Source organism: Lithobates pipiens, unplaced genomic scaffold, assembly GCF_037356315.1.
Source record: "Lithobates pipiens isolate NorthernLeopardFrog02 unplaced genomic scaffold, aLitPip1_a1.2 Scaffold_8, whole genome shotgun sequence".
Classification (NCBI taxonomy): domain Eukaryota; kingdom Metazoa; phylum Chordata; class Amphibia; order Anura; family Ranidae; genus Lithobates; species Lithobates pipiens.
The window spans coordinates 608235116-608262456 of NW_027507903.1; the positions used below are offsets into that span (position 1 = coordinate 608235116).

General features: G+C 41.9%; 7 non-coding genes across 7 annotated transcripts; 1 reads left to right on the forward strand and 6 right to left on the reverse strand.

The window, feature by feature from the left end:
- Nucleotides 1–3021: 3021 nt before the first annotated feature.
- TRNAS-GCU (transfer RNA serine (anticodon GCU)) lies at nucleotides 3022–3103 on the forward strand. The gene has a single exon. It is a non-coding gene; the product is annotated as a tRNA-Ser (tRNA).
- Nucleotides 3104–6553: 3450 nt separating this feature from the next.
- Nucleotides 6554–6627, reverse strand: TRNAI-AAU (transfer RNA isoleucine (anticodon AAU)). Its single transcript has one exon. It is a non-coding gene; the product is annotated as a tRNA-Ile (tRNA).
- Nucleotides 6628–6980: 353 nt separating this feature from the next.
- On the reverse strand, nucleotides 6981–7114 carry LOC143965177 (U8 small nucleolar RNA). The gene has a single exon (XR_013271567.1). It is a non-coding gene; the product is annotated as a U8 small nucleolar RNA (small nucleolar RNA).
- A 691-nt stretch (nucleotides 7115–7805) lies between these two features.
- LOC143965184 (U8 small nucleolar RNA) lies at nucleotides 7806–7938 on the reverse strand. Its single transcript, XR_013271573.1, has one exon. It is a non-coding gene; the product is annotated as a U8 small nucleolar RNA (small nucleolar RNA).
- Nucleotides 7939–12104: 4166 nt separating this feature from the next.
- Nucleotides 12105–12238, reverse strand: LOC143965175 (U8 small nucleolar RNA). Its single transcript, XR_013271565.1, has one exon. It is a non-coding gene; the product is annotated as a U8 small nucleolar RNA (small nucleolar RNA).
- A 691-nt stretch (nucleotides 12239–12929) lies between these two features.
- LOC143965180 (U8 small nucleolar RNA) lies at nucleotides 12930–13062 on the reverse strand. Its single transcript, XR_013271570.1, has one exon. It is a non-coding gene; the product is annotated as a U8 small nucleolar RNA (small nucleolar RNA).
- Nucleotides 13063–14986: 1924 nt separating this feature from the next.
- LOC143965178 (U8 small nucleolar RNA) lies at nucleotides 14987–15121 on the reverse strand. Its single transcript, XR_013271568.1, has one exon. It is a non-coding gene; the product is annotated as a U8 small nucleolar RNA (small nucleolar RNA).
- Nucleotides 15122–27341: the final 12220 nt, after the last annotated feature.

Sequence of the window (27341 nt, forward strand, 5' to 3'; positions counted from 1 at the left end):
AGGACTGCTGCAGTATAGGGCAGAAATCTGCAGCAGTGCACCACAACCCTATATATTGTACACCTATACCAGTCCTTACAAGGACCTTTGTGGACCAAGTAGCTAGTTATTTGCAGACTGTACCTCAGTCCCTACACTGATAAAGGACTGCTGCAGAATAGGGCAGCAATCTGCAGCAGTGCATCACAACCCTCCAAATAGTACACCTATACCAGTCCTTACAAGGACCTTTGTGGACCAAGTAGCTAGTGATTTGCAGACTGTACCTCAGTCCCTACACTGATAAAGGACTGCTGCAGAATAGGGCAGAAATCAGCAGCAGTGCACCACAACCCTATATATTGGACACCTATACCAGTCCTTACAAGGACCTTTGTGGACCAAGTAGCTAGTGATTTGCAGACTGTACCTCAGTCCCTACACTGATAAAGGACTGCTGCAGAATAGGGCAGAAATCTGCAGCAGTGCACCACAATCCTCCAAATAGTACACCTATACCAGTCCTTACAAGGACCTTTGTGGACCAAGTAGCCAGTGATTTGTAGACTGTACCTCAGTCCCTACACTGATAAAGGACTGCTGCAGAATAGGGCAGTAATCTGCAGCAGTGCACCACAACCCTATATATTGTACACCTATACCAGTCCTTACAAGGACCTTTGTGGACCAAGTAGCTAGTGATTTGCAGACTGTACCTCAGTCCCTACACTGATAAAGGACTGCTGCAGAATAGGGCAGCAGTCAAGTATAATATTCTTTCTATATTTCGAAGAAAGTATATTATACGTGTACAACCCTATATACTGTACACCTATACCAGTCCTAAAAGGACCTTTGTGCACCTAATAGTAATAGCTAGTCATTAAACTGACTGCCCCTGCTGCACACAGCGTCCCGTCCCTCCCTGCACTGACAAAAGACAGGCTGCTGCAATCACTAGCACAGCAGTGCACTTAACCCTATATACTGTAAACCTATACCAGTCCTTAAAAGGACTTTTGTGGACCTAATAGTAATAGCTAGTGATTAAACTGACTGCCCCTGCTGCAAACAGCGTCCTGTCCCTCCCTGCACTGACAAAAGACAGGCTGCTGCAATCACCAGCACAGCAGTGCACTTAACCCTATATACTGTACTACACCTATGCCATACCAGTCCTTAAAAGGACTTTTGTGGACCTAATAGCTAGCGATTTGTGTCACTACAGTCTCTCCCTGCTCCACACAGCATCCTGTGCCTACACTGAAATAAGACAGAATGTAAAATGGCCACCAAATCAGGTCTATTTATAAGGTAGGGGGAATGTCCACTTGTCCATGTGCTGACATGTCTCAATTGGCTGTCCTGTACCACATGATGGATGTGTCATCATGGGTCAAAGTTCTTTCACACTGTAAACACATATGTCCTCCGGGTGAACTAGTCCACCGATCGGGCGAATCGCGAACACGCAAACAGTTCGGCCATCCCTATTAATAAGACCCTTGCTATGTAGACCAATAGCATTTAGAAGGGACATCCAATAGTTTGAACATGAAAACTGGTATATACTCATTCATGGTCCATGAAAAACCCAGAAAACTCTGGTCGGTTAGCCGTGGTACTAATAATGCCAAGGCTGCTGTTTAGAGCTCTATAAAAGCTATGCAAATTCTTGAAGTTGAATTTGTTTATGATGTAACATTCGTAATCTTTTTGTGTCCACCTTTGCATTTATTCTAATTCTCTAGCCCCTCGCCGACCACAGTATGTCTATATATATGTTGTGGCTTGCAGGTGGTTTACCAGGGTTATGGCTGAAGCTATCAGCCATAACCCTGGAACTTCTTTTTTCAATCAACTGTCTCATTAAAGGAGTTTGAGTGGCTAATTGGCCATTGGATCCTGCCGCTCAGCAGTGTTTCTTAGGCTTACCGTTATTACCGGAACGCACGTGAAATGATCCAACAGGTCACGCAGCTTCCCATAAAGGTTACTAGAGACCAGATCGTCTCTGATCACCTCTATGGTCTTGGAGGACCGGAGCAAAGACATGACGTCACTTCTGGTTTAGAGCGGGAGTACACAATCTTTTGCTTTTTAAGGTAAAGGAGAGATTTAGGGTCTTATTGACCTAGGCTAGACCTCCTCTGTAGCGCTAAACAGGTAACCTGTAGACATGTGCAATTCGTTTCATTATGAATTATTTTTTTAAGGAATTTTGACAAATTTGTTCATTCGTAAATATCCAAAAAACCTGTTTAAAACATTTTTTTACTAATATTCGTAAATTTAAATAATCGTAAAATCGAAAGTTTTTAGATTTGTCAATTTGGAAATTTGAATATCCGATATCCGAAAATTCGATAAAATCTGAAAATAATAACTAACTAATGTGAAAGAAAATGGGAATACCACAGCGCAAACAAGCTTAATTGGGTAATAGTAAAGTGCTAGTGCTAATATAGAATAAATGTGTGAAAAACACACAATGAATTCGTGAAAATTCATTAAACAAGCATGCAGTGAAAATTCAAAATGTGCAAAAATGCATATATACAACTCCAATTACGAAATTGCTTTATCAAGTGCTAGGCTTGAACTAAATGTGCCAAAAAAAAACTATATAGATATCTATTTACTCTGTGCAACATCATCTTACATTTTTTTTTACAAAGAATTGGGGTATATATTATGTATTGTTTTTTTAATTCATTAAAGTGTCTTTTTTTCTTAAGAATTGCGTTTGAAAAACCGCTGCACAAATACCATGTGACATAAAATATTGCAACGATCGATCGCCATTTTATTCTCTAGGGTCTTTGCTGAAAAAAATAATAATAATAATGTTTGGTTGCTTAGTTTATATAGAAATATCAGACTGCCTCTGATAGGATACCAGACAATGATTTACCTTCCTAGTGTTCTCTTGGTGTTTACATCTCCAGCAATAGAATGTCATTCATTTCTAAAAAATATTCTAAATCTGATAATTTCTTTGATTTAAAAAAAAACAAAAATTTTAAAAACAGCCAATAAGTAGACGAGGTGGCCGAGTGGTTAAGGCGATGGACTGCTAATCCATTGTGCTCTGCATGCGTGGGTTCGAATCCCATCCTCGTCGAGTGAGACCTTTTTCCTAACCAGGCCAATTTTCAGCGCTCTCACACTTTGAATGACATTTACTAACTCATGCAACACTGTACCCATATGACATTTTCGTCCTTTTTTTTTCACACAAATAGAGCTTTCTTTTGGTGGTATTTAATCACCAGTGTTTTTTTTTTTTTTCTAAAAATGAAAACAATAAAGATGACTAAAATACGACTAAAACTAAAACAATTCAGATGAATAAAAAACGACTAAGACTAAAAACTACATTTTAGTTAAAAGACTATGACTAAAACGAAAGCAAACTTTGACGTAAAGATTAACACTGCTGTAAACACAGGTCCCAACAGAGAGTGTTTTTTTAATGTTATAAATAATAAAACATCGAAAATTTTGTAAAACATGCCTTTTTCTTCATTCCTGTTTACAAATTGTGCAAATTGGTACATTTTCATCAAAAATTTTGACCAAAATTTATACTGCTACATTCCTTTGGCAAAAATAACCCATATAAGTGTATATCATTTGTTCTTTGAGAGAGTTATAGCATCCACAAGCTATGGCGCCAATCACTGTAAATTGATCACACCTGATGTTCTGACGGCCTATCTCATTTATTGAGACCCTAACAAGCCAGGAAAGGACAAATATCCCCCAAATGAACTTGGACCTTGGAAGGTAGATTTCTAAGCTATTTTTTAAGAGGCATGGTGAGTTTTTTGACGTTGTTATTTTTTCCCACAATTCTTTGCAAAATGAAGATTTTTTTTCACAAAATTGTCATATTAATAGGTTATTTCTCTCACAAGGCATAGGCATACTTGCAACTACACCCCAAAATACATTCTGCTACTCCTCCTGAGTATGGCGATACCTCATGTGTGAGACTTTTTCACAGCCTGGCCACATACAAAGGCCCAACATTCAAGGAGCACCATCAGGGGTTCTAGGAGCATAAATTACACATCTAATTTCCTGACTACCTATTACAATTTTGAAGGCCCTGCAGCACCAGGGGAATGAAAACGCCCATAAAATTACTCCATTTTGGAAAGCAAACACCCCAAAGTATATTCTATGAGGCATTATGAGTCTTTTGAACACGTAATTTTTTTCCACAAGTTTTTGGAATTTTTTAAACACATTCTTTACACATTTTTACGGCGCTGATGAGGAACCACTGATAGGGTGGCACTAATGAGCACTCACTGATGAGCACTAATGTGCACTGTTGGACACTGATGAGCACTAATAGGGCACTGTAGTGGCACTGATGGCCCTGTAGGGCACTGATGAGCACTCACTGATGTGCACTGTATGGCACTGATTCCTCCAACAGTGGGAGGAATAATGTCCCATCACTGGTTTCAGTGGGAGGAATAGTGTCCAATCATTAATATTATTTGGAGGAATAGTGCCCATCATTGATATCAGTGGAAGGAATAGTGTGCCATTACAATTCCTTTGCGCAAAAGCTATCGCGTCTACTAATTATGGGATATTTTTATGGCATTTTTACTTTTTTATTTTTTTACTAGTAATGGTGCCAATCAGCGATTTTTAGTGGGACTGCGACATTGCAGCGGACAAATCGCATTCCTAACGGACACTTTTGACACTTTTTTGGGAACCGGTGACAATATTACAGTGAACAGTGCTAAAAATATGCACTGTTATTGTACTAATGACACTGGCAGGAAAGGGGCGATCAAAGGGTTAAGTGTGCCCCTAGGAGGTGCTTGCTTACTGTGTGGGGGATGGACTCACTGGATGAACACAGAGATCCGTGTTCACTCTTAGCAGGAACAGAAGATCTCTGTGTCCTTCCCTGTCAGAATGGAGATCTGCCTTGTTTACATTGACAGATCCCTGTTCTGCCTCTCTGTGGAGCTGACATCACTGTTTGGTTCCCCCTCTGGCCAATCCGTGTGCACCTCTGGCGGTGCACGTGCGACATACTGTCTATTGCACGGAATAACGCACAGGTACGTAGTTTTGCGCAATAGAGCCGACCTGCCGCAGTATATATACTGTGGCTGGTTGGCAAGCGGTTAACTTAAAATGTTATTAACCATCTCAATACTGGCCACTTTCACCCCCTTCTTGCCCAGGCCATTTTTCAGCTTTCAGTGCTATCACACTTTCAATGACAATTGCGCGGTCATTCTACACTGTACCCATGTGAAATTGTTATTATTTTGTATACACAAATAGAGCTTTATTTTGGTGGTATTTAATCACTTCTGAGTTTTTTTTTTTTTTCCTAAAAAAAGACCAACATTTTTTTTTCTTTTAAGTTTTTTAGTTTCTGTCAGTAAATTTTGTAAATGACTAATTTTTCTCCTTCACTGATGGGCGCTGATGAGGTGGCACTTATGGGCACTGATAAGGAATAGTGTCCAATCATTAATATTAGTGGGAGGAATAGTGCCCAACATTGATCTCAGTGGAAGGGCACTGTCACTTATGGGCACTGATTAGGTGGCACTGATGAGGAGGCATGAATATGCCACACTTATGGGCACTGATATGTGGCACTGATGAGCACTGATGGGTGGCAATTATGGGTGGCACTGGTGGGAACTGGGCACAGATAGGTGGCACTGGTGGGCACAGATATGCAGCACTGGTGGGCACAGATAGGCGACACGGATAGGCGACACTGATGGGCATTGATAGGCAGCAGTGATGATTATTGATGGGCAGCAGTGATGGGCATTGATGGGCAGCTCTGATAGCCAGCCCTGACTGGAATTACTAATGGCCACTGATTGCTGACACTTGTGGGCACTGGTTTCTGGCATTTCTGGGCACAGATTGAGGCAATTGTGGGTACTGGTTGGCACTGATTGCTGGCACTGGTGGGCACTTAATTGTAATCAGGGCACTGATGATGAAAAATCGCTGATCACCGCCATTACTAGTAAAAAATATTATAATAAAAATGCCATAAATCTATCCCCTATTTTCTAGATCCCCAATCAATGCAAACTTATTGCGATTTATTTTTTGGACCAAAAATATGTAGACTAATACATATTGGCCTAAACTGATGAAGAAATTCGTTTTTTTTAAAACTTTTTTTGGATATTTATTATAGCAAAAAGTACAAAACATTTTTTTTTCCAAATTGTCACTGTTTTTTGTTTATAGCGCCAAAAAACCCCCCAAAAAAACACAGAGCAGATCAAACACCCCCAAAAAAAAGCTCTATTTGTGGGGAAAAAAAGGACGTCACTTTTGTTTGGGTACAAAGTTGCACGACCACGCAATTGTCAGTTAAAACGGCGCAGTGCCGTATCGCAAACAAATACCCCGTGTCATTAAGCATTCCTCCGAGGCTGAAGTGGTTAAGGCAAAAAAACAAACAAACCTGCAAATGTATTTAAATGCATAGTGTAGTTGAACGCATTGTTATCAGTCACTAGAAGTTACTTAAAGCAAAGGAATGTGTCAAAACAATTGGCCCGTACGGGGATCGAACCCGCGACCTTGGCGTTATTAGCACCACGCTCTAACCAACTGAGCTAACCGGCCATAGGACAAAATGCCTGTGAAAGGGCTTTTTATATGCATTGATCTTTGTTTGAATAGCAATTAATAAGAGGTTATTTTTTTTTTTTTGGATAGAGCGGTGTCAGAGATTTTCCCTCTCTATATATCCCATTTACCAATAAAAAATGTAAAGTTGTCTCCAGAACAGGAATAAAGGAGAAATTTTCCAAAAGGCACACCAGCTCAGATGATAAGTAGAGGATCCATCACTTTCTCTTTCAGATAAGAATCAGGAAGAGAAGGAAAATCGCATTTTAGCCCCTACCTAATAAGTCAATATACCTATTCTGTTCTTGTTTTTAAACCAATGAAGATTGTGATCGTCAGTGATTGGTGTCAGAATCACACCACCCTGAGTTGTCATTCAGAGCAGTGGGGGAGATTTGTGTAATCAGCACTCATCATCCTCCATTCATCATTTCTGTTTCTCCATAAAGGAGGAACAGGTAAGGATTGACCTCACTGACAATACCATATAATAGGCTCACATAAGACCCAATATTATGACATCACCACTCAGCTCGCGGAGACATTATTACTGCCAGGCTCTATTATTTATTTTATTTTCCAAAATTACAAATTCCCCGTTTTTACATTTTTATTGAGGCTATTCCTTTTAATGCAATTCAAACCAATCTAATATAAATTACCCAGGCAAAAAAATGAATAAAAAAATAACCCTATAATAATAACCCTATAATAAAATAATAAAAAAATAATAGTAATAAATAAAAAATAACCCTATAATAAAATAATAAAAAAATAACCCGGGTCAACACTTACGCGTTGACAGACATTGCATGTGATTCACACTGGGTTACTGTGCACATCACATGCAATGCGAATTCAGCCCTACAGTTTCTATGGCTGAAATCGCATTGCATCGCATCGCATCACATCAAAACGGTGCAGGACCCTTTTTATTTTGTTCACACTCACAACTCAATTCCATCCGATTTCACAGATTGCACTGCGTTCCAAGAACTGATTTGGGGGCTTTGTCAACTTTATATTGACTCACACAGCAGTTTGTAGAGAACTGCCTACGATTTAGAGACCCACACAAGAATTACCACAGCTGCTACCTCACACCAGCATCATTCTTTTTATTAATTAGAACAATTACTCTGCAGTTAAACCAATGAAGTATGTGTTTGGTGTTCATAATCACACCACTCTGAGTTGTTACTCAGAGCAGTGGGGAAGATATGTGTAATCAGCACTCATCCTCCTCCATTTCTCATTTCTGTTTCTCCATAAGAAGGAACAGGTAAGGATTGACCTCACCAAAAATATCACTTATCAATCTCACAAAAGACCCAATATTATGACATCATCACTCAGCTCAGGGAGACATTATTACTGCCAGGCTCTATGATTTGTTTTATTTTCCAAAATTAGAAATTTACACTTTTTTTGAGTCTATTCCTTTTAATACAATTCAAACCGATCTAATATAAATGACCCAGGCTACAAATAAAAAATAACTAGGGCTGTGGAAATTAAAGATTAATTCCTCGATTAATCCATACATTTTTTTGATTGATCAAAATTCTTTCAATCGGTGCTCACCTCTCCGCCGGCTTCCGGGTCTTGAGGGAGTTCCGTCGGAGATCCGGTGACGTCACGGATATCGACGTCACCAGACTCCTCCCCTCCTTCCCCAAGTGCCTCCATCTGCTAACGAAGGGAAGGGGGGAGGAGTCCGGTGACGTTGAAATTCTGATTGAACGTAGCACGTAAGGGGGAGGAGCTACGCATGACGTCAAGCACTGCTGCCCTACGGAACTAACACGATTGTCGGCTTTACATGCTGTGTTTTTATCATCTTTATGTGAGTAGTTTGTGTTTGAACACAAAAATGAAATCTTATACTTAAGCGGTGAGCACATAGATCTTTTCTTTCTACCCATGACCTGGCATCCTTGCTGAGATCTAAGGAGACATGAGAGAAGTTTATGGTCCATATTAACCCTTTTGATACCTGCTTGCATGACCACCTGTTTGCACAGGGCTCCATGCCATAAGGTGAGAGTGATTAGTTAGACCGGAGGTGGAGGGATTTTTTTTTTTTTTTTAAAAGCCTATGGTGAGCAAAACACACCCCAAAAAACTTCCACCTGGTGCCAAAAAAAGTGGACACACAAAAACGTGCAACGGGTGTCTCCTGTCCTCCACAAGGAAAGACCTTACCCTGACCCCGGGGCGTTAGGCTCCAGACGGGGACTGAGGTACCAAATACATGGCCCATCCAGCCGAAGCCGGACGACCGCCTTTCTCTGGAAAGGTCCGCCGAAACAGACCGACCCAGGTACTAGGGTAGGGGCTCCCCTGATGGGAGACCCCCCAAAGAGAGAGCGAACCAAGCCAGAAGGCCTATGTCCACCCTCCCACAAGACGTTCAGGGTTGGCCCGAGGACTGATACCCTACTAGCCAAACATGCAGGTGACAAACATAAAAAGTGACACACAACACAAATAAAATAAATAAAAAGTGAGGAAAGGGATAACGAAGAGGAGAGTGAAAAGGTGGCCATTGTGCAATACAATGGCCAGGCGGAGGGATTGTCACGCTACTGTGGAAAAAAATAAAAATGTCAGTGCTACATTTTGAATTTAAATCGTATTTGTGTGAACTGTGAAGTTAAGTCATGAATTGTGGAAACTAGTGTCGGGTGATTGTATATAGTGTATACCACATTTAACACTGACTAATGCAGAGTTGCAATGCAAGGAGATCAGTTAAAAGTAGTTGGATCTGTATGTGTTATAATTTTTTTTTTTTTAACCAAGTCAGAGTTTATTGAGCATTCAAAAAAAAGGAGTAGACATAAGGATACACAGTCGGGAACAGGTGCAACAGGCACCAAACATCAGGGAGGAGCACATAGTCCATGTCTGACATAATAAAAGAGAAGACATAGTGTACAAGGTGCAATATCCATAAGCAGTATACAAGTGAACCCCACAAGTCCCCCAGAAGGATACCCTGAGGGGTGACAATACACCCCCTTCCCACATCCCCGCCATCTCATCACACACAGCTGAGGGAACTCTCTAGCCACCTATCCCAGATCTTGTGGAATTTCTGTGGGCACCCACGATTAGAATAGATGATTTTTTTATATGGTATAGTTCGGTTGATGGCACTCTTCCACTGCTGAATCGTTGGGGATTGGGGTCGAAGCCATAGTTGAGCTATTTGCATCCTAGCAGTGAAGAGAACCTCTTGAAGAAATATCCTAAGATATTTGCTCTCTTCGCGGGTAGGGAGAAGGCCAAGAATACATTGGCGAGGGCATAGAGTGAGGGGGGAGCCCATGTGATCGTGCAGAAATTGAATTATTTGTGCCCAGTACCGCTGTATGGGGGGGCAGGTCCAGATAAGATGATAATAAGTGCTAGCCGCGTCGCCACATCTAGGGCACACAGGGTCAAAATCGGGTTTATATTTTGCTAGCCGGGTGGGGGTGACATAAGAACGGTGTAGTATGTAAAGGTGAGTGAGTCTGTCCGACAGCTTGGGAGAGACCTCGACGGACACCGCCAGGGCCTCCCCCCATTGCTCGTCATCCACCTGCCCAACGTCAGCCTCCCATCTTGGCTTGAGGTTATAAGCATAAGCTGTGGCCGCAGGGGTAAGGAGATGCGAATATATGGCAGAGATAAGTTTACGGGAGTCATCACCAAGAATCAGTTGCACCAGGGGCGAGCGCGGCAGGGGCGGGGGCGCATTCCCAAACTGGGCCTGCAAGGCATGGCGAACCTGTAAATAACGAAAAAACGCGTGGTTGGGGAGGCCGAATTCATCCTTAAGCATCTGGAATGACTTGACACCGTGAGGCTCGTAGACCTGGGACAAATAGACGACCCCCCTGCATATCCACACCTTATAGTCCGGTATCCCCAGCAATTCAGGCAGATCCAGGTTGTCCCAAAGGGGCGTGTGCGCATGCAGGGGGGTGGCGCCAGCCCTGAGCTGCGCCTCCCGCCAAACACGGGCATGATGCCCAAGCATGATACGTCCAGTCCCCAGTCCGGAGAGACCCCGGTGTTTACAAAAGATAATTTGGTAGGGGTGCGCTATTACATCCGTCACCGAGGTGCACACCAGGTGGGAATATCTCAGTTTGTCGTAGGAATTGAGGTAGTACAGGTGAGAAAGCTGGGAGGCCAGATAGTACAACTCCAGATCCGGCAACGCAGCTCCCCCAAGGTGGACAGGGCATTTGAGGGTCCGCCAGGCCAACTTGTGCCTGGAGGAGCCCCAAATGAAGGAGTTGAGAATGGACTCCATGTCACGGAATAAGTGACGTGGTAGATAAAGCGGGGCGTGCCAGAATAAATAGAGCAACTTGGGCAGGAGGATCATTTTTACAAGACCCAGTCGGCCCATGACCCCGATAGGGAGTCTGGGCCAGACCTGGGTCCTGCGCTTCAGAAGTGGGAACATGGGTTCCACATTAAGGCTAGCATAGTCCGCGGGGGAGCGAGAGCAGTGAACGCCAAGGTACTTAATCTGAGCCGTACACTCGAGGGGTAGCAGGGACTGCTCTCTCGTGGGAACGGAAACGTCAATGGGGAGAATTTGGGACTTAGACCAATTGATGCGAAGGCCCGAGTAAAAACCGAAGCGACGAATCACATCCAGCACCGCCGTCAGAGAGGGGCCTGCGTCTTCCAAGTACAGCAGCATGTCATCCGCATAAAGGCTGATAACCTCTGAGAGCTGCCCCATGCGGAGACCGCAGATGCCCGGGTGCGCTCTAATGGCAATAGCCAGGGGCTCCACTGCCAGTGCGTAAAGCAGTGGCGAGATGGGACACCCCTGTCGCGTGCCCCTGGAAAGGGAGAAGGGGCTGGAAATCTGTCCGTTCACCAAAATACGGGCAGAGGGGTCCTGATATAGAAGTTGTATCCAGCGCACAAACCTGGGGCCGAACCCAAACCTATGCAGGCATTCCCACAAATACGCCCACTCCACCGAATCAAATGCCTGTATGTGTTATAATTAATCGAAATTAGCCGATTAAAAAAAACAAAACAATTAGTCGAACACGAAAATTTTAATCAGTAACAGCCCTAAAATTAACCCTTTTACCTGGCCGGGTCAACACTTATGCGTTGGCAGACATCACTTGCGATGCAAATTCAGCCATAGTTTTTATGGCTAAAATCGCATCGCATCAAAATGGTGCAGGACCCTTTTTTTTTTGGCCACACTGGAATTGGATTTTCACACTCACGCGACTCAATTCCATCCGATGTCACAGGTCACACTGCGTTCTTTGGGGGGCATGATCAGCTTTATATTGACGCATGCAGCAGTTTGCAGAGAACTGCCTGCAATCTGGGAACCCACACAAGCCTTGCCATCATACTGGTCTTATTCCATTTATTAATTAGAACGATTATTCTGCTTTTAATACAATATATATTGTGATTGTCAGCGATAAGTGTTCAGAATCGCACCACCCTGAGTTGTCATTCAGAGCAGTGGGGGAGATTTGTGTAATCAGCACTCATCATCCTCCATTCATCATTTCTGTTTCTCCATAAAGGAGGAACAGGTAAGGATTGACCTCACTGACAATACCATATAATAGGCTCACATAAGACCCAATATTATGACATCACCACTCAGCTCGCGGAGACATTATTACTGCCAGGCTCTATTATTTATTTTATTTTCCAAAATTACAAATTCCCCGTTTTTACATTTTTATTGAGGCTATTCCTTTTAATGCAATTCAAACCAATCTAATATAAATTATCCAGGCAAAAAAATGAATAAAAAAATAACCCTATAATAATAACCCTATAATAAAATAATAAAAAAATAATAATAATAAATAAAAAATAAAAAAATAACCCTATAATAAAAAAATAACCCGGGTCAACACTTATGCGTTGACAGACATTGCATGTGATTCACACTGGGTTACTGTGCACATCACATGCAATGCGAATTCAGCCCTACAGTTTCTATGGCTGAAATCGCATTGCATCGCATCGCATCACATCAAAACGGTGCAGGACCCTTTTTATTTTGTTCACACTCACAACTCAATTCCATCCGATTTCACAGATTGCACTGCGTTCCAAGAACTGATTTGGGGGCTTTGTAAACTTTATATTGACTCACACAGCAGTTTGTAGAGAACTGCCTACGATTTAGAGACCCACACAAGAATTACCACAGCTGCTACCTCACACCAGCATCATTCTTTTTATTAATTAGAACAATTACTCTGCAGTTAAACCAATGAAGTATGTGTTTGGTGTTCATAATCACACCACTCTGAGTTGTTACTCAGAGCAGTGGGGAAGATATGTGTAATCAGCACTCATCCTCCTCCATTCATCATTTCTGTTTCTCCATAAGAAGGAACAGGTAAGGATTGACCTCACCAAAAATATCACCTATCAATCTCACAAAAGACCCAATATTATAAAATCATCACTCAGCTCAGGGAGACATTATTACTGCCAGGCTCTATGATTTGTTTTATTTTCCAAAATTAGAAATTTACACTTTTTTTGAGTCTATTCCTTTTAATACAATTCAAACCGATCTAATATAAATGACCCAGGCTACAAATAAAAAATAACTAGGGCTGTGGAAATTAAAGATTAATTCCTCGATTAATCCATACATTTTTTTGATTGATCAAAATTCTTTCAATCGGTGCTCACCTCTCCGCCGGCTTCCGGGTCTTGAGGGAGTTCCGTCGGAGATCCGGTGACGTCACGGATATCGACGTCACCAGACTCCTCCCCTCCTTCCCCAAGTGCCTCCGTCTGCTAACGAAGGGAAGGGGGGAGGAGTCCGGTGACGTTGAAATTCTGATTGAACGTAGCACGTAAGGGGGAGGAGCTACGCATGACGTCACCCACTGCTGCCCTACGGAACTAACACGATTGTCGGCTTTACATGCTGTGTTTTTATCATCTTTATGTGAGTAGTTTGTGTTTGAACACAAAAATGAAATCTTATACTTAAGCGGTGAGCACATAGCTCTTTTCTTTCTACCCATGACCTGGCGTCCTTGCTGAGATCTAAGGAGACGTGAGAGAAGTTTATGGTCCATATTAACCCTTTTGATACCTGCTTGCATGACCACCTGTTTGCACAGGGGTCCATGCCATAAGGTGAGAGTGATTAGTTAGACCGGAGGTGGAGGGATTTTTTTTTTTTTTTAAAAGCCTATGGTGAGCAAAACACACCCCAAAAAACTTCCACCTGGTGCCAAAAAAAGTGGACACACAAAAACGTGCAACGGGTGTCTCCTGTCCTCCACAAGGAAAGACCTTACCCTGACCCCGGGGCGTTAGGCTCCAGACGGGGACTGAGGTACCAAATACATGGCCCATCCAGCCGAAGCCGGACGACCGCCTTTCTCTGGAAAGGTCCGCCGAAACAGACCGACCCAGGTACTAGGGTAGGGGCTCCCCTGATGGGAGACCCCCCAAAGAGAGAGCGAACCAAGCCAGAAGGCCTATGTCCACCCTCCCACAAGACGTTCAGGGTTGGCCCGAGGACCGATACCCTACTAGCCAAACATGCAGGTGACAAACATAAAAAGTGACACACAACACAAATAAAATAAATAAAAAGTGAGGAAAGGGATAACGAAGAGGAGAGTGAAAAGGTGGCCATTGTGCAATACAATGGCCAGGCGGAGGGATTGTCACGCTACTGTGGAAAAAAATAAAAATGTCAGTGCTACATTTTGAATTTAAATGGTATTTGTGTGAACTGTGAAGTTAAGTCATGAATTGTGGAAACTAGTGTCGGGTGATTGTATATAGTGTATACCACATTTAACACTGACTAATGCAGAGTTGCAATGCAAGGAGATCAGTTAAAAGTAGTTGGATCTGTATGTGTTATAATTAATCGAAATTAGCCGATTAAAAAAAAAACAATTAGTCGAACACGAAAATTTTAATCAGTAACAGCCCTAAAATTAACCCTTTTACCTGGCCGGGTCAACACTTATGCGTTGGCAGACATCACTTGCGATGCAAATTCAGCCATAGTTTTTATGGCTAAAATCGCATCGCATCAAAATGGTGCAGGACCCTTTTTTTTTTGGCCACACTGGAATTGGATTTTCACACTCACGCGACTCAATTCCATCCGATGTCACAGGTCACACTGCGTTCTTTGGGGGGCATGATCAGCTTTATATTGACGCATGCAGCAGTTTGCAGAGAACTGCCTGCAATCTGGGAACCCACACAAGACTTGCGGTCATACTGGTCTTATTCTATTTATTAATTAGAATGATTATTCTGCTTTTAATACAAAATATATTGCGATTGTCAGCAATTAGTGTTCAGAATCACACCACCCTGAGTTGTCATTCAGAGCAGTGGGGGGAGATTTGTGTAATCAGCACTCATCGTCCTCCATTCATCATTTCTGTTTCTCCATAAAGGAGGAACAGGTAAGGATTGACCTCACTGACAATACCATGTAACAATCTCACATAAGACCCAATATTATGACATCATCACTCAGCTCAGGGAGACATTATTACTGTTCAGTGCTATTATTTATTTTACTTTTCAAAATTACAAATTTCCCCTTTTTACACTTTTTTTGAGTCTATTCCTTTTAATACAATTCAAATCAATCTAATATAAATGACCCAGGATTCCTTTCCCATGATCTCTGTGTGATATTTACATACAGGAAGTGACACGCAAGAGGATGCGGCCAAATTGCTTGTTATATCACTTTCACCCCTAAAAATAGCCATCATTTACCCCCCCCCCCCCCAATTAAATTTGACATTAAGGAGTCTATGTATAAAAACTCCACACAGTGAGAATGAAAATTTTCTGTATTTTCCCTAATATGATTTGATCCACTATCATCTGCGCCATCTAGTGGCTTTAATGTGTTTTTCTACTGTTTGCCTAATTTCTGAGGGAAAAAAGCACTATGGCCACTAGATGGCGCTGATGATATAGGAACTATGTGCATCAGAGACAATACAGCAATTTTTGCTCTGAGTATGTGAATATTTTATACATACAGTAGATTCCTACATTTGAGATTCCCAAGACTAATCAAATGGAGCTAGATTTGTTCATCTCATAACAATGCAATATAACGTCAGCTGAGACTTTGATCGTGTGGCATCTTGACTACAGTCATGCTTTAAAACATTATTTTAAAAAATTGTTTGTATTTAACCACTTTCAGACCGGACCAATTTGCTGGTCAAAGACCAGACCACTTTTTGCGATTCGGCACTGCGTCGCTTTAACTGACAATTGCGCGGTCGTGCGACGTGGCTCCCAAACAAAATTGACGTCCTTTTTTTCCCATAAATAGAGCTTTCTTTTGGTGGTATTTGATCACCCCTGCGGTTTTTATTTTTTGCGCTATAAACAAAAATAGAGCGACAATTTTGAAAAAAACGCATTATTTTTTACTTTTTGTTATAATAAATATCCCCCAAAAATATATAAAAAAACATTTTTTTCCCTCAGTTTAGGCCGATACGTATTCTTCTACATATTTTTGGTAAAAAACATCGCAATAAGCGATTATTGATTGGTTTGCGCAAAAGTTATAGCGTTTACAAAATAGGGATAGTTTTATAGCATTTTTATTAATAATTTTTTATTATTTTTTTTCTTTACTAGTAATGGCGGCGATCTGCGATTTTTATTGTGACTGCGACATTGTGGGGGACCCATCGGACATTTTTGACACATTTTTGGGACCATTGTCATTTATACAGTAATCACTGCTATACAAATGCAGTAATTCCTGTGTAAATGACACTAGCAGTGAAAGGGTTAACCAGTGGGTGGCAGTGTAGGGGTTAAGTGTTCCTAGGGGTGTGTTACTAACTGTGGGGGGGTTGGGCTTTCATTTAGTGAACACTGATTTCTGCTCCAATCACATGGAGCAGAGATCAGCGTCACTAGTTGCTAGGCAGAATGGAGAAATGTTGTTTACACAGCATTTCCTCCATTCGGCCGCTCCGTGAGATGATCGCAGGGATGCCCGCGGCGATCGAGTCCGCAAGTCCCGCGACCAGACTCACGGGGGTCCCGACCAGCGCTGGAGCGCGCCGCCGGCGGCGCGCTCCCGATGGCAGGGCGGCAAATTTAAAGGGACGTACATATACGCCCATTTGCCTGCCCGTGCCATTCTGTCGACGTACATCGTCGTGCGCTGGTCGGCAAGTGGTTAATCTTACTTACTACTGCTTTTATGCATTTAAATCTGATGTCCAGAACTAAAAAAAAAAAAAAAAAAAAATACCCTTTCAGTGCCCCACCCACTGCAAAGGTTAATAATAGAGCAGTGATGGAAAACCTTGGCACCCCGGATGTTTTGGAACTACATTTCCCATGATGCTCATTCACTCTGCAGTGTAGTTGAGCATCATGGGAAATGTAGTTTCAAAACATTTGGGGTGCCAAGGTTCGTCATCACTGCAAACGAGTGCCTGTACTCCGATCCCTCTTCCTCTAAGGAACTGCCTTGTATTTCTGTCAATGAATACTGGGCTCTGATTGGGCAATGTGGAGATCATGATGTCATCCATCCCACCTCTCCACCTTCGCCAATCAGAGCCTGCAGATGCTTTATTGCAGGCAATGGCGTCTCCTAAGAAAAATACAAAGAGAGGGGCGCCTCTGGGTGTAGACATAACACACAATTTTATTTATAAGTTATATATACACAGGCAACTCACATTTGATAAGATTATCAAGAGCATGTAAGGTTAAAAGTCATCCATCGGGGGAGATCTTCAGATTCAACAGAGGCTCTTCCTGTCTGCTGGGCTCTGTTGCCATCTGTTGTGTACACCGCGCGATAAAACTGCCGGCCGCGGTGGAGAGAATCTCAGAACGAGGCTTGGAGCATGGTGAGCAGCAGACGCGGCTTCATCAGCATACGGGCTACAATGACGTGGTAGCCGCGCTCCTTTATCAAGCTGTACCAACCGCAGGGGTCCTCGGCACTCTTGTTGGTGGCCTGTGTCACTCCGTGTGAGTATCGTGAGGCCTTTAACACATGTCTGATGGCATCCTCATAGCGATAACCTTATTATAGTGTCTATATTAAATAGATATATATTTTAGCCCTTCCCCCCTCTCCCTTCCCCTTTTTGCTATATAAACAGTTTTTTTGCCTGGAAAAGGGTCTTTTTACAATATATATTACCAGTTATTTGCGCGTTTGCTTGTGTAAATGGCATCTCCTATGCGGGGGGGGGGGGGGGGGGTGGATCAGTTGGCATTTGGTGATGAGGACATTATTAATGATGTGCCTGATAATGTCAAGCCTAAAGCAGGGGATTTGTGCCATTTAACACCATGAGTAATGCTGAAATGCTGTGCCCAGTGACAATCAAGTTGCCAATCCTGTGAGCAATGCTGTGCCTGCTGATGCTGCAGTGCATCAAAAGTTACATTTAAAAAATGTAATTTCTGTAGAGGAACAACAAGTATCAGCCAAACCTATTAACCCTCCAAAGCTGTTTGCCCCACAGCTGCTGAAGACTCTGCAGCGCAGCTTCAGGAGACAGCTGGTATTGCAGCAGAAACTGTAACTATTCCTGATGGCAAATTGAATGTGTGTGTGACTGATAGCAATCGTCCCAGCTCAGTCCAAGCAACTAATGATAATATACAGACTACTGTGACATCAGTGTGGGGCCTTGGCCCTGATAAGCCTACTTTTGCCCAGGTGGTATGCTGTGCTCCTGGTAACTCTACTCCCAAGCGGTCTTTCCCCCTACAAGCTACCACTTTACGCACCCCAGGATCTGGTCTTGGGTCCCTAGCTTCTGCTGGGGGTCCGAGATTAAATGTAGTCATTCTTAAATGGGAAGGTGGTGCAATCCCTCCAACATGGCATGCGGTGGTGGACATGATTTTGGAGATGGGTTTTGGGGCAAATGATCTGTATGCCCTAATACACGTAGCTGGGACACAGGAATATACTATTAGCTTCACCAGGCCAGAGGGTCTTGACCTGTTCTGGGAGCGATATGAGGCTCGGTGCAGGTCAAGACCCGAATGGGAAGGTCTGGTCCCAGTTGCAGTTTCACAGAAGTCAACATTGAAAAAAAAGATCACAATTATTCTCACTAATGAGAGCATTCCTGCTTGGGATCTAGAGATCTGGTTAAAGCGGGAGTCCACCGGGACTCCGCGATTTTTTTTTTTTTTTTTAAAAGCCAGCAGCTACAAATACTGCAGCTGCTGACTTTTAAATAGTGACACTTACCTGTCCAGCGCGCCCGCGATGTCGGCACCCGAAGCCGATCGCTCGCTCGGCTGCCGGGTCCCGCCGCCATCTTGGGTATGGGAATCAGGAAATGGAGCCTTTCGGCTTCATTTCCCGGTTCCCTACTGCGCATGCGCGAGCCGCGCGGCGCAATCCGGACGGTCCCCGCTGCCTCTGGGAGCTGTGTGTTTCCCAGCAGGCAGCGGGGCACTTGCTGAAGGGGGCGGGCGCTTGCGGAACGGAGGCGTAACCTACGCTCGTTCCGCAGAGCGCTAGCCCGGAAGTGGGTGCAGTTACCTGGATTATCCAGGTAACTGCACCCCCCTCCCCCCTGAAAGGTGCCGATTGTGGCGCCGGAGGGGGGGGGGATTCCGATGAGCGGAGGTCCATTTTAGGGTGGACCTCCGCTTTAAGGGATTATGGTGAGATTTTGATCAAGCTTGTTGTGAATTCATAAAGAAATACATTTAATATTCACTGGTAGAGATGAGAGATTTCAGTAGGCCTCAAAAAGTGGATGAACTATAATTTTGATATTATTGAACTGTTATCCTCTTGGAGACCTTTAAAGCAAAATACATGATCTCACATGTTTTTCCAAATGTTCAGGGGATTAGTTATCTTTTAAAGTTTTACAAACCCTGTGTTGAAACAAGAGACTTTAACAATGGTAACTTTTGTCACCAAACAAAAAGATGTGTATTTATCTTTGTTGGTTAGATTGAGGAGACCAAACCTGCATAGGGAATGACTAAGTATTTATCACATGGAAATAATCCTTAACTGGAAAAAAAAACATTGTGCTCAAGTAAAGACTGGACAATATACAACCCTGAAGACAAAAGGTTATTGGACTACTTTCACATCGAAATCAACCTCACATGGCCTAAACTATTGTGTAAGAGTAAGGAATTGTTTAAATAGCTGACACCTTGTCCAACAAAACCCATTGTGTGAATTTTTAGAAACTTTTGGACACAGCTAAGCTATCTAAATATTTATTGGACTGCTCAAAGTCCATCTCAACACATGGTGTTAGGCTGGATTCACCCCTATGCATTTTTAGTGCTTTTTGCATTTTGCAGATTTTCACCACAGAACGTGTTCCATAGGAAACCATGTTAAATGCACTATAGTGAAAATCTGCAAAATGCAAAAAGCACTAAAAATGCATAGGTGTGAATCAGGCCTTAGAGAGATGCGAATGGATATGCAAGTCAGACATATATAGTGATATAAGTCATTCAAATTACCGTATTTATTGGCGTATAACACGCACCCCAAGTTTAGGAGGGAATTTAAAAGAAAAAAACTTTAAGGAGGGAAGATTAACCACCTCAATACAGTGCATTTACATCCCCTTCCTGACCAGACCAATTTTCAGCTTTCTGCGCTCTCACAGTTTGAATGACAATTACTCAGTCATGCAACACTGTTCCCATATGAAACTTGTTTCCTTTTTTCCACACAAATAGAGCTTTCTTTTAGTGGTATTTAATCACTAGTGGGTTTTTTATTTTTTGTGCTATAAATAAAATAAAACGTAAATTTTGTGAAAAAAAATCCCTTTTCTTTGTTTCTGTCATACATTTTTGCTAATTAGTAATTTTTCTTTATACATTTTGGCCAAAATGTATACTGCCACATATCTTTGGTAAAAAAAAAAAATAACCCACATTAGTGTATATTATTTGGTCTGTGTGAAAGTTATAGAGTCTACAAACCATGGTGCCAATCACTGAAAATTGATCACATCTGATCAGGCCTTCAGTACATCAGGTGTACCTCATTTCTTGAGACACTAACAAGTCAGGAAAGTACAAATGACCCCTTTTTAGAAAGTAGACATTCCAAGGTATTAAGTAAGTAACATGGTGAGTTTTTTTAAGTTGTCATTTTTTCACAGAATTCTTTGCAAAATGAAGATTTTTTTTATTATTTTTTTTTTTTTTACAAAATTGTCATATTATCAGGTTATTTCTCACACACAGCATATGCATACAACAAATTACACCCCAACATACATTCTGCTATTACTCCCGAGTATGGCGATACCACATGTGTGAGACTTTTACACAGCCTGGCCACATACAGAGCACCAACATTGAAGTAGTACCTTCAGGCGTTCTACGAGCAAAAATGACAATCTCATGTCACAGCCACCTATTACAGTTTTGAAGGCCCTGGCGTGCCAGGACAATGGAATTGCCCATAAAATGACCCCATTTTGGAAAGCTAACACCCCAACGTATAATCTGTGAGGCATAATGAGTCTTTTGAATGGTTCATTTTTTTCCAGAAGTTTTTGGAAAATGTGGAAAAAAAATGAAAATGCATTTTTTTACACAAAGTTGTCAATTTATAAGATATTTCTAACACATAGCATGTATATAGCAAACATTACACCCCAAAACACATTCTGCTACTCCTCCTCAGTATGGCGATACCACATGTGTAGAACTTTTACACAGCCTGGTCACATAGAGAGGCCGAACATTGAAGTAGTACCTTCAGGCGTTCTAGGAGCATAAATGACACATCTCATTTCATTCCTACCTATCACAATTTTGCAGGCCCTGGAGCACCAGGACAGTGAAATTACCCACAAAATGACCCCATTTTGGAAAGCAAACACCCCAATGTATATTCTATGAGGCATGGGCTGCAAATAGGTACTCGGGTACTCTGATGGGCTGCAGCTAGGTATTCTGGTACTCTGATGGCCTGGTGACAGGTACTCGGATACTCTGATGGCCTGGTGACAGGTACTCGGGTACTCTGATGGCCTGGTGACAGGTACTCGGGTACTCTGATGGCCTGGTGACAGGTTCTCTGTTGGGCTGGTGACAGGTACTTGAGTACTCTGATGGCCTGGTGACAGGTACTCGGATACACGGAAGCCGCAGAGAGCGGCAGAAAGGGATGGAAACAACGGGGGATCGGCGTATAACACGCACCCCCGATTTCCCCCTGATTTTAAGGGGAAAAAAGTGCGTGCTATACACCGATAAATACGGTATACATGATATTTGTAGGTCACAAAAGAGATAATTATAATTTTAGTATCCGATGATATAAGAAATATATTATAATAAGAAAATATATATAAAAGTGTGATTATGAGTAGAAGTGTTTTAGCAACGAATTAGTATTATGAAATACATATAATCGTGATTATAACTGTATAAGAATTTAAACTATGTTTAGATAAACAAATATTAATTTGATATATCAGAATTATCCAGTTATCCATATAAATAATTGTATGTGATATTGATTGATATATATAACTTGTGTCATTTCTAAATAGACTAAATTTTATTTATATACATTGATATACATATATATAACCATTTTATATAATAATTATGTTAAGCATATTTTCTATTATGTCGGTTACTAACATCCCTGAATATTGGATCTATATATAAATTCTTTTCACTAAGATACAAATAATACACATTATAAATATAAAATACATTAACTTAAAGAAATAAACACCAAACACATGTGAGACCCCTGGTGGTTGAAGGTGCTATTATCTTAAAATCATTAGGCTCCTGGGAAAGGTTAATTATTACATTTTGCCTGCCAATGAGGAGGGAACGCATACCTTTTGGGCAGAACTTAGTATAATGTTATGATCTTATTGTTTAAGAGGATATTTAAGAAGCAAGGAAGATGCCATAGAGAGGAAGCTCAGGGACCCACCCTGAGAAGGGACACTGGGAGATACACACACTCCCAGATGGACTGACACTCATGCACCATGCACGAATACATATTTTTACATTGAAAGACATTTTGTGCTCTACAGACTACTACTACCTTGTCTCTTCCCATAGTTATCTAATTTATTAAACCCTACTAAACACACTGATATAAAGTTACTTATGAAAACACACACATTGCTGCTAGTAAAACACTATCTTATTTATTTCCCATTAAATTAGGAAAGCTAACATAAATTAATAAAAGGACATTACAATATCACGCAGCTTACATTCAGAACATACAATACAATAATATGAAAGATACTTATCACACGGTCCTCTGCGAGGCTTTGCTGCATCAGCTAGGCTCAGACCAGGACAGGGCCTTCACCATGAGGTTTAGGCCGGAGCCATCTCCCAAATTAGGCTGAATCACCACATGGCAGGGTCTTACAGCAAACAGGAAACATTGTCTGTATGTGAGCCTTTTTCATACAAACGTACACACCCACTCGTAGCCACCCCCATTTGCCTTCCATCCAATAGATTTCGCCAAGAGGCATTCCTTCACATGTATGTCCATTCCTCAGGAAGCATGCTGTATTGTCTCTTACTCCCTTTTAAGCCTGCAACCACACACACATCACAGCAGGGGGGGTTCGAGTCCAGCTATTGTTCTTCTGATTACAAAGCTTTCATGTGGTTCATTCATTTGAGGCTAAGTGGTTACCTCAACAATAAACAGATAACATAAGTATCATGTGAATTTAATCCAACATATGCCGCTTTGCGCCTGAAAGGCGCATACAACCCCTCTTCAGACACGGTTCCTATTAAACAGTCCATAACTGTAGCTGTGTAATGTGTTGTGGTTTTCAACATATGCTTCAGAAACCGCTCCCGTGGAACAGTCCATAATGGTCTTACCATATTGTGTTTTTCAACATGTGCAGAAACAGGTTCTATGGAGCAGTCCATAATTGTGTTACCGTGTGGTGCTTCCCAACACGTGCTGCTTTGCCACTGAGTGATACACCATCATCATTCTTCAGCGACAGCTTCCATGCCACCATTCTGTATCTTCGGTATCTTCAGGACGGCAATACGGGCAGGGGGTGTCCATTCACTCACCAGCACACATTCAGAGTAACAGATCAACCAGCTTTCAAATACCGAGTCTTGAGGAGGGCCTTTCTTGCCCATATTACTAGCCTACAATACCCATAGGTCACACTCTACCACAAACATAAATCAACTTATTACCATAATATATATACCTATATATGTATTACGCACCCTGCTCCCAACCTCCTATAACCTTTTACTGTAAATACGGGTCGGGATTAGGCAGGCTTGCTCGCAGCGGCGTTGCAGGGCTCTGACTTGGCAGCAACGTCTCCAATTTGTACACAGAGAGCTCACCGTCAAATCGTCCCTCAACTTGCATAGACAACTGGGAGACCCTTCTAGATAAATATCGCTTAACTACACATATAAGTTTACAACAATTACCAAACCCACACAATTCCACCCCTGTGCCTGGATTTCAGAGATCATGCCCATTGTACCATGCACCTCTACCTACGGTTAGGTTCAAGGAACCCTCTAGTCCCTTGACTAACACTACACCGGTATTCTTTAGGACAAAGAAACAAAAACTCGCCTATGTCCTAAATAATACCTGGGTGCCTTCCCAGCAATGACCTCTCCATCCAGAATACAGAGAGAAATAACCTCCCAACATTATTCGTTCATCCCCATGTATTGACCTGGCCTACAAAGGACATCATGGTCATGCTTCCGACAAAGGGAAATATCAACCTGCCTCCAGCGTTCATCTTCTCTGATCACATGTGTGATATAGCCTCAAATGCAACAAGATAGAGTCCCCAGTCAGTAAGCCCATTGATGCCACCAAATATACAGACCAAGTCTGCACTTCTGTATATGAGAACATACAGCATAACACCTTTCACAATCCAACTTAGTACCACCCATACAGGCATTCGACCACTATTTTGGATTAGTGTAAGCAACGTGTTTTGGCAAAATCTTACTGAGCGGTGACGCTAACTCATCAGGCCACTGCCCCTCATACAGAGACAGTACAATCAGCTTGATGTTGGCTGATATTTCCACCTGCCACAGAGTGCGCGCCAGAGCCAATGACAGGTTTCTGTCCTCCCTACCAACCTCTCAACATGGTTGACAGAATCCGGAGCCACTCTAACCTGAGTGTTTCTGTGACTTCATTGAATGTTATCAAGGATACCACCAATCTCCCGGGGTAACAAAGTCACGCTCCTTCTCTGAAGCTATGGCTGTGAGTTTGTTCCTCAGGAGGCTGATGTCCACTCCATTAACAACACCCATCCCAGCTATTGTTCCCCCCCAATATAGTGCTGAATACAACCCTCCTCTTTCGGGTTACTCCTCAGCAATAAGCATCCTGCATGGACCTCATTCTCATCTCTGGGAGTAAGTCACTGGTACAATAACCGCACCTGATTCAGTGTATACTCAGCACATATAGGGTGATAGGTTTTTGTCAACCACCATGAGATGTTGCAGCACCATGTGGTGAAGTCCTACGGTACCCTGGTAGCCAGCGTTTGTTCCCTTTATTTTAACGGAGCATGCTCCTGTGTGTATTTACTGGCATTATCTGTGCAGGGTTTCAACCTCTCAGGTGAGACACCAACCGGGCGTATCTTCCTCATGTCTAGTTCTGGTGTCCCGCATGTCCTGTAACCGAAAGCTTCTCTCTAGGACCGCTAGGATTGAGACACCACCCCTACGAGGAAGTTTTCACCCCAGTGATGTATCACCTGGCACCCTTTAGTCTGATCCACAGCTACCTTATTATGCATAAGCGCCAGTATGCCTCCTGGGTACCTGCACCATATTAACTCCGTTACACCAATACATGTAATACATTAAAACCTTTCTTCTTTCAATTCCTCCTTCCAACAAAAAAAACACATATTTTACATTTTCATGTTTTGACGGATTGGATGTGTCATAACTCTTCCCCAACCTCCAACCCATTGCACATGTATAAATAACATGTTTGCATTCATCAGGAGAGACTTCAGCAAAAATATTTCACAAGTTCTCTTGCTAGGCACAGTCTTTCAGATTCCGCATTAGCACCAAATTGTCCATACCAAAAAAAAACAAGCATAATCTGAATCTTTCAAGTTTTTCCTTTTTTCCTCTCCTGATGTTTATCAGAACAAATTTGTGGTATGGTGTGGCACAGACAAACTGCCAACCAGATGATCATCTGTCATCCATCTTCCAGAAGCCTCTCCAATTCTCGCTCCACTTGGATTCTGGAAGTGAAAAACAAGAGCAGTATCAACTTCTTATCCACAATATCTGCTCGCTTATCATGTTTACTTATAGTTCCCTCCTTGGAGCCCAGGACCTCAGTATTCCTGGCTTCTGCAACTCTGACCAAACTATCCAAACAACCATGACCTCTTTAGGCTACACCCACTGTAAAATGGATCCCCATGGTATGATCAAAAAACGTTTAAAACTGAACGTCAGTGTTGCTTCTCAAAAACTTCAAATTTTACAAACTAAAAAAAACAATGCATCTATCTGTATCTTTACGATGTATGCACTACCCCTTTTCAGGTGACTGGTTCTAACTGAGGGCATTGTCAATTCCCCCCCTTTCAGGTGGATTAGACCTACTACTTTTCCACCTGAATAAAAATATAACTAACATAGAGGACTAAACCAATATCAACAAAAAAAAATTTAGAAGAAAAAAAAAAATAAAAAAAAATAAAAATAAAATCAAAAAAAAATAAAATTAAAAAAAAATGTAAAAAACTTAAAAAATCTGGCCATGATCACACAAACAACATGACAAGACAACCATCATACGACAAGACAACCATCATACAACAATGACAAACACTCAACTTTTAGTTGACAACATCCATGGATTTTTCTCCTGCAAAGAGTGCTTATTCCAATCTGAAATACAATTCGTTAATGGGGAAAACAAAAACAAAACAAAGCATATGTATCATCACAACATTTTAGCTTCATTTGTAACTCTTTTTAGTACTATTATTTTTCATTGTTTGCAAACAATTACTAACTAATGAGCTCATGGTACCATGTGATAATCGATTATGCATTTACAATAACCTAACCCATGTTCATATATTTTACCACTGTTGTTCTCACTTTGACAGACCTGCAAACAAATGCAAATGTTAGTATCTAAAGCCATTTAACTTCTTTCATGGTCTGTGGAAAAAAAATACAAAGACAGTGATTACACACAATTATCATGACAATTGACTTTTTAAGTCCCCAAAGCCTTTCCCATTAATGCAATATAGTTGCCATACCTTTCTATACTACGCAGTGGTATTGGAAATCTTTGCCATATTACCCAAGAAAAATGTCAATGCCATTTGTGTCCAATTACATACAAGCCAAAATGGTAGATTAGCCCAGGGCGCAAATATTGGAATGTTCATCCAGTCTTGTTGCTGGCTGTGCTTAGGGTGTGAACTGTCATTCCTTATCTTTCCTTCAGAACTGTGTAATCTGCCCTGGCTGCTATCTTTCATATCAGGCCTTTGAGTTACACTGTCCCTGCCCTGGGTGGGGGTTTTCATTGTAGGTACTTGTATTTCTGGGGTTTCCTGTTCAATGCTAGCAATTTTAAGGACTTTATGAAATCT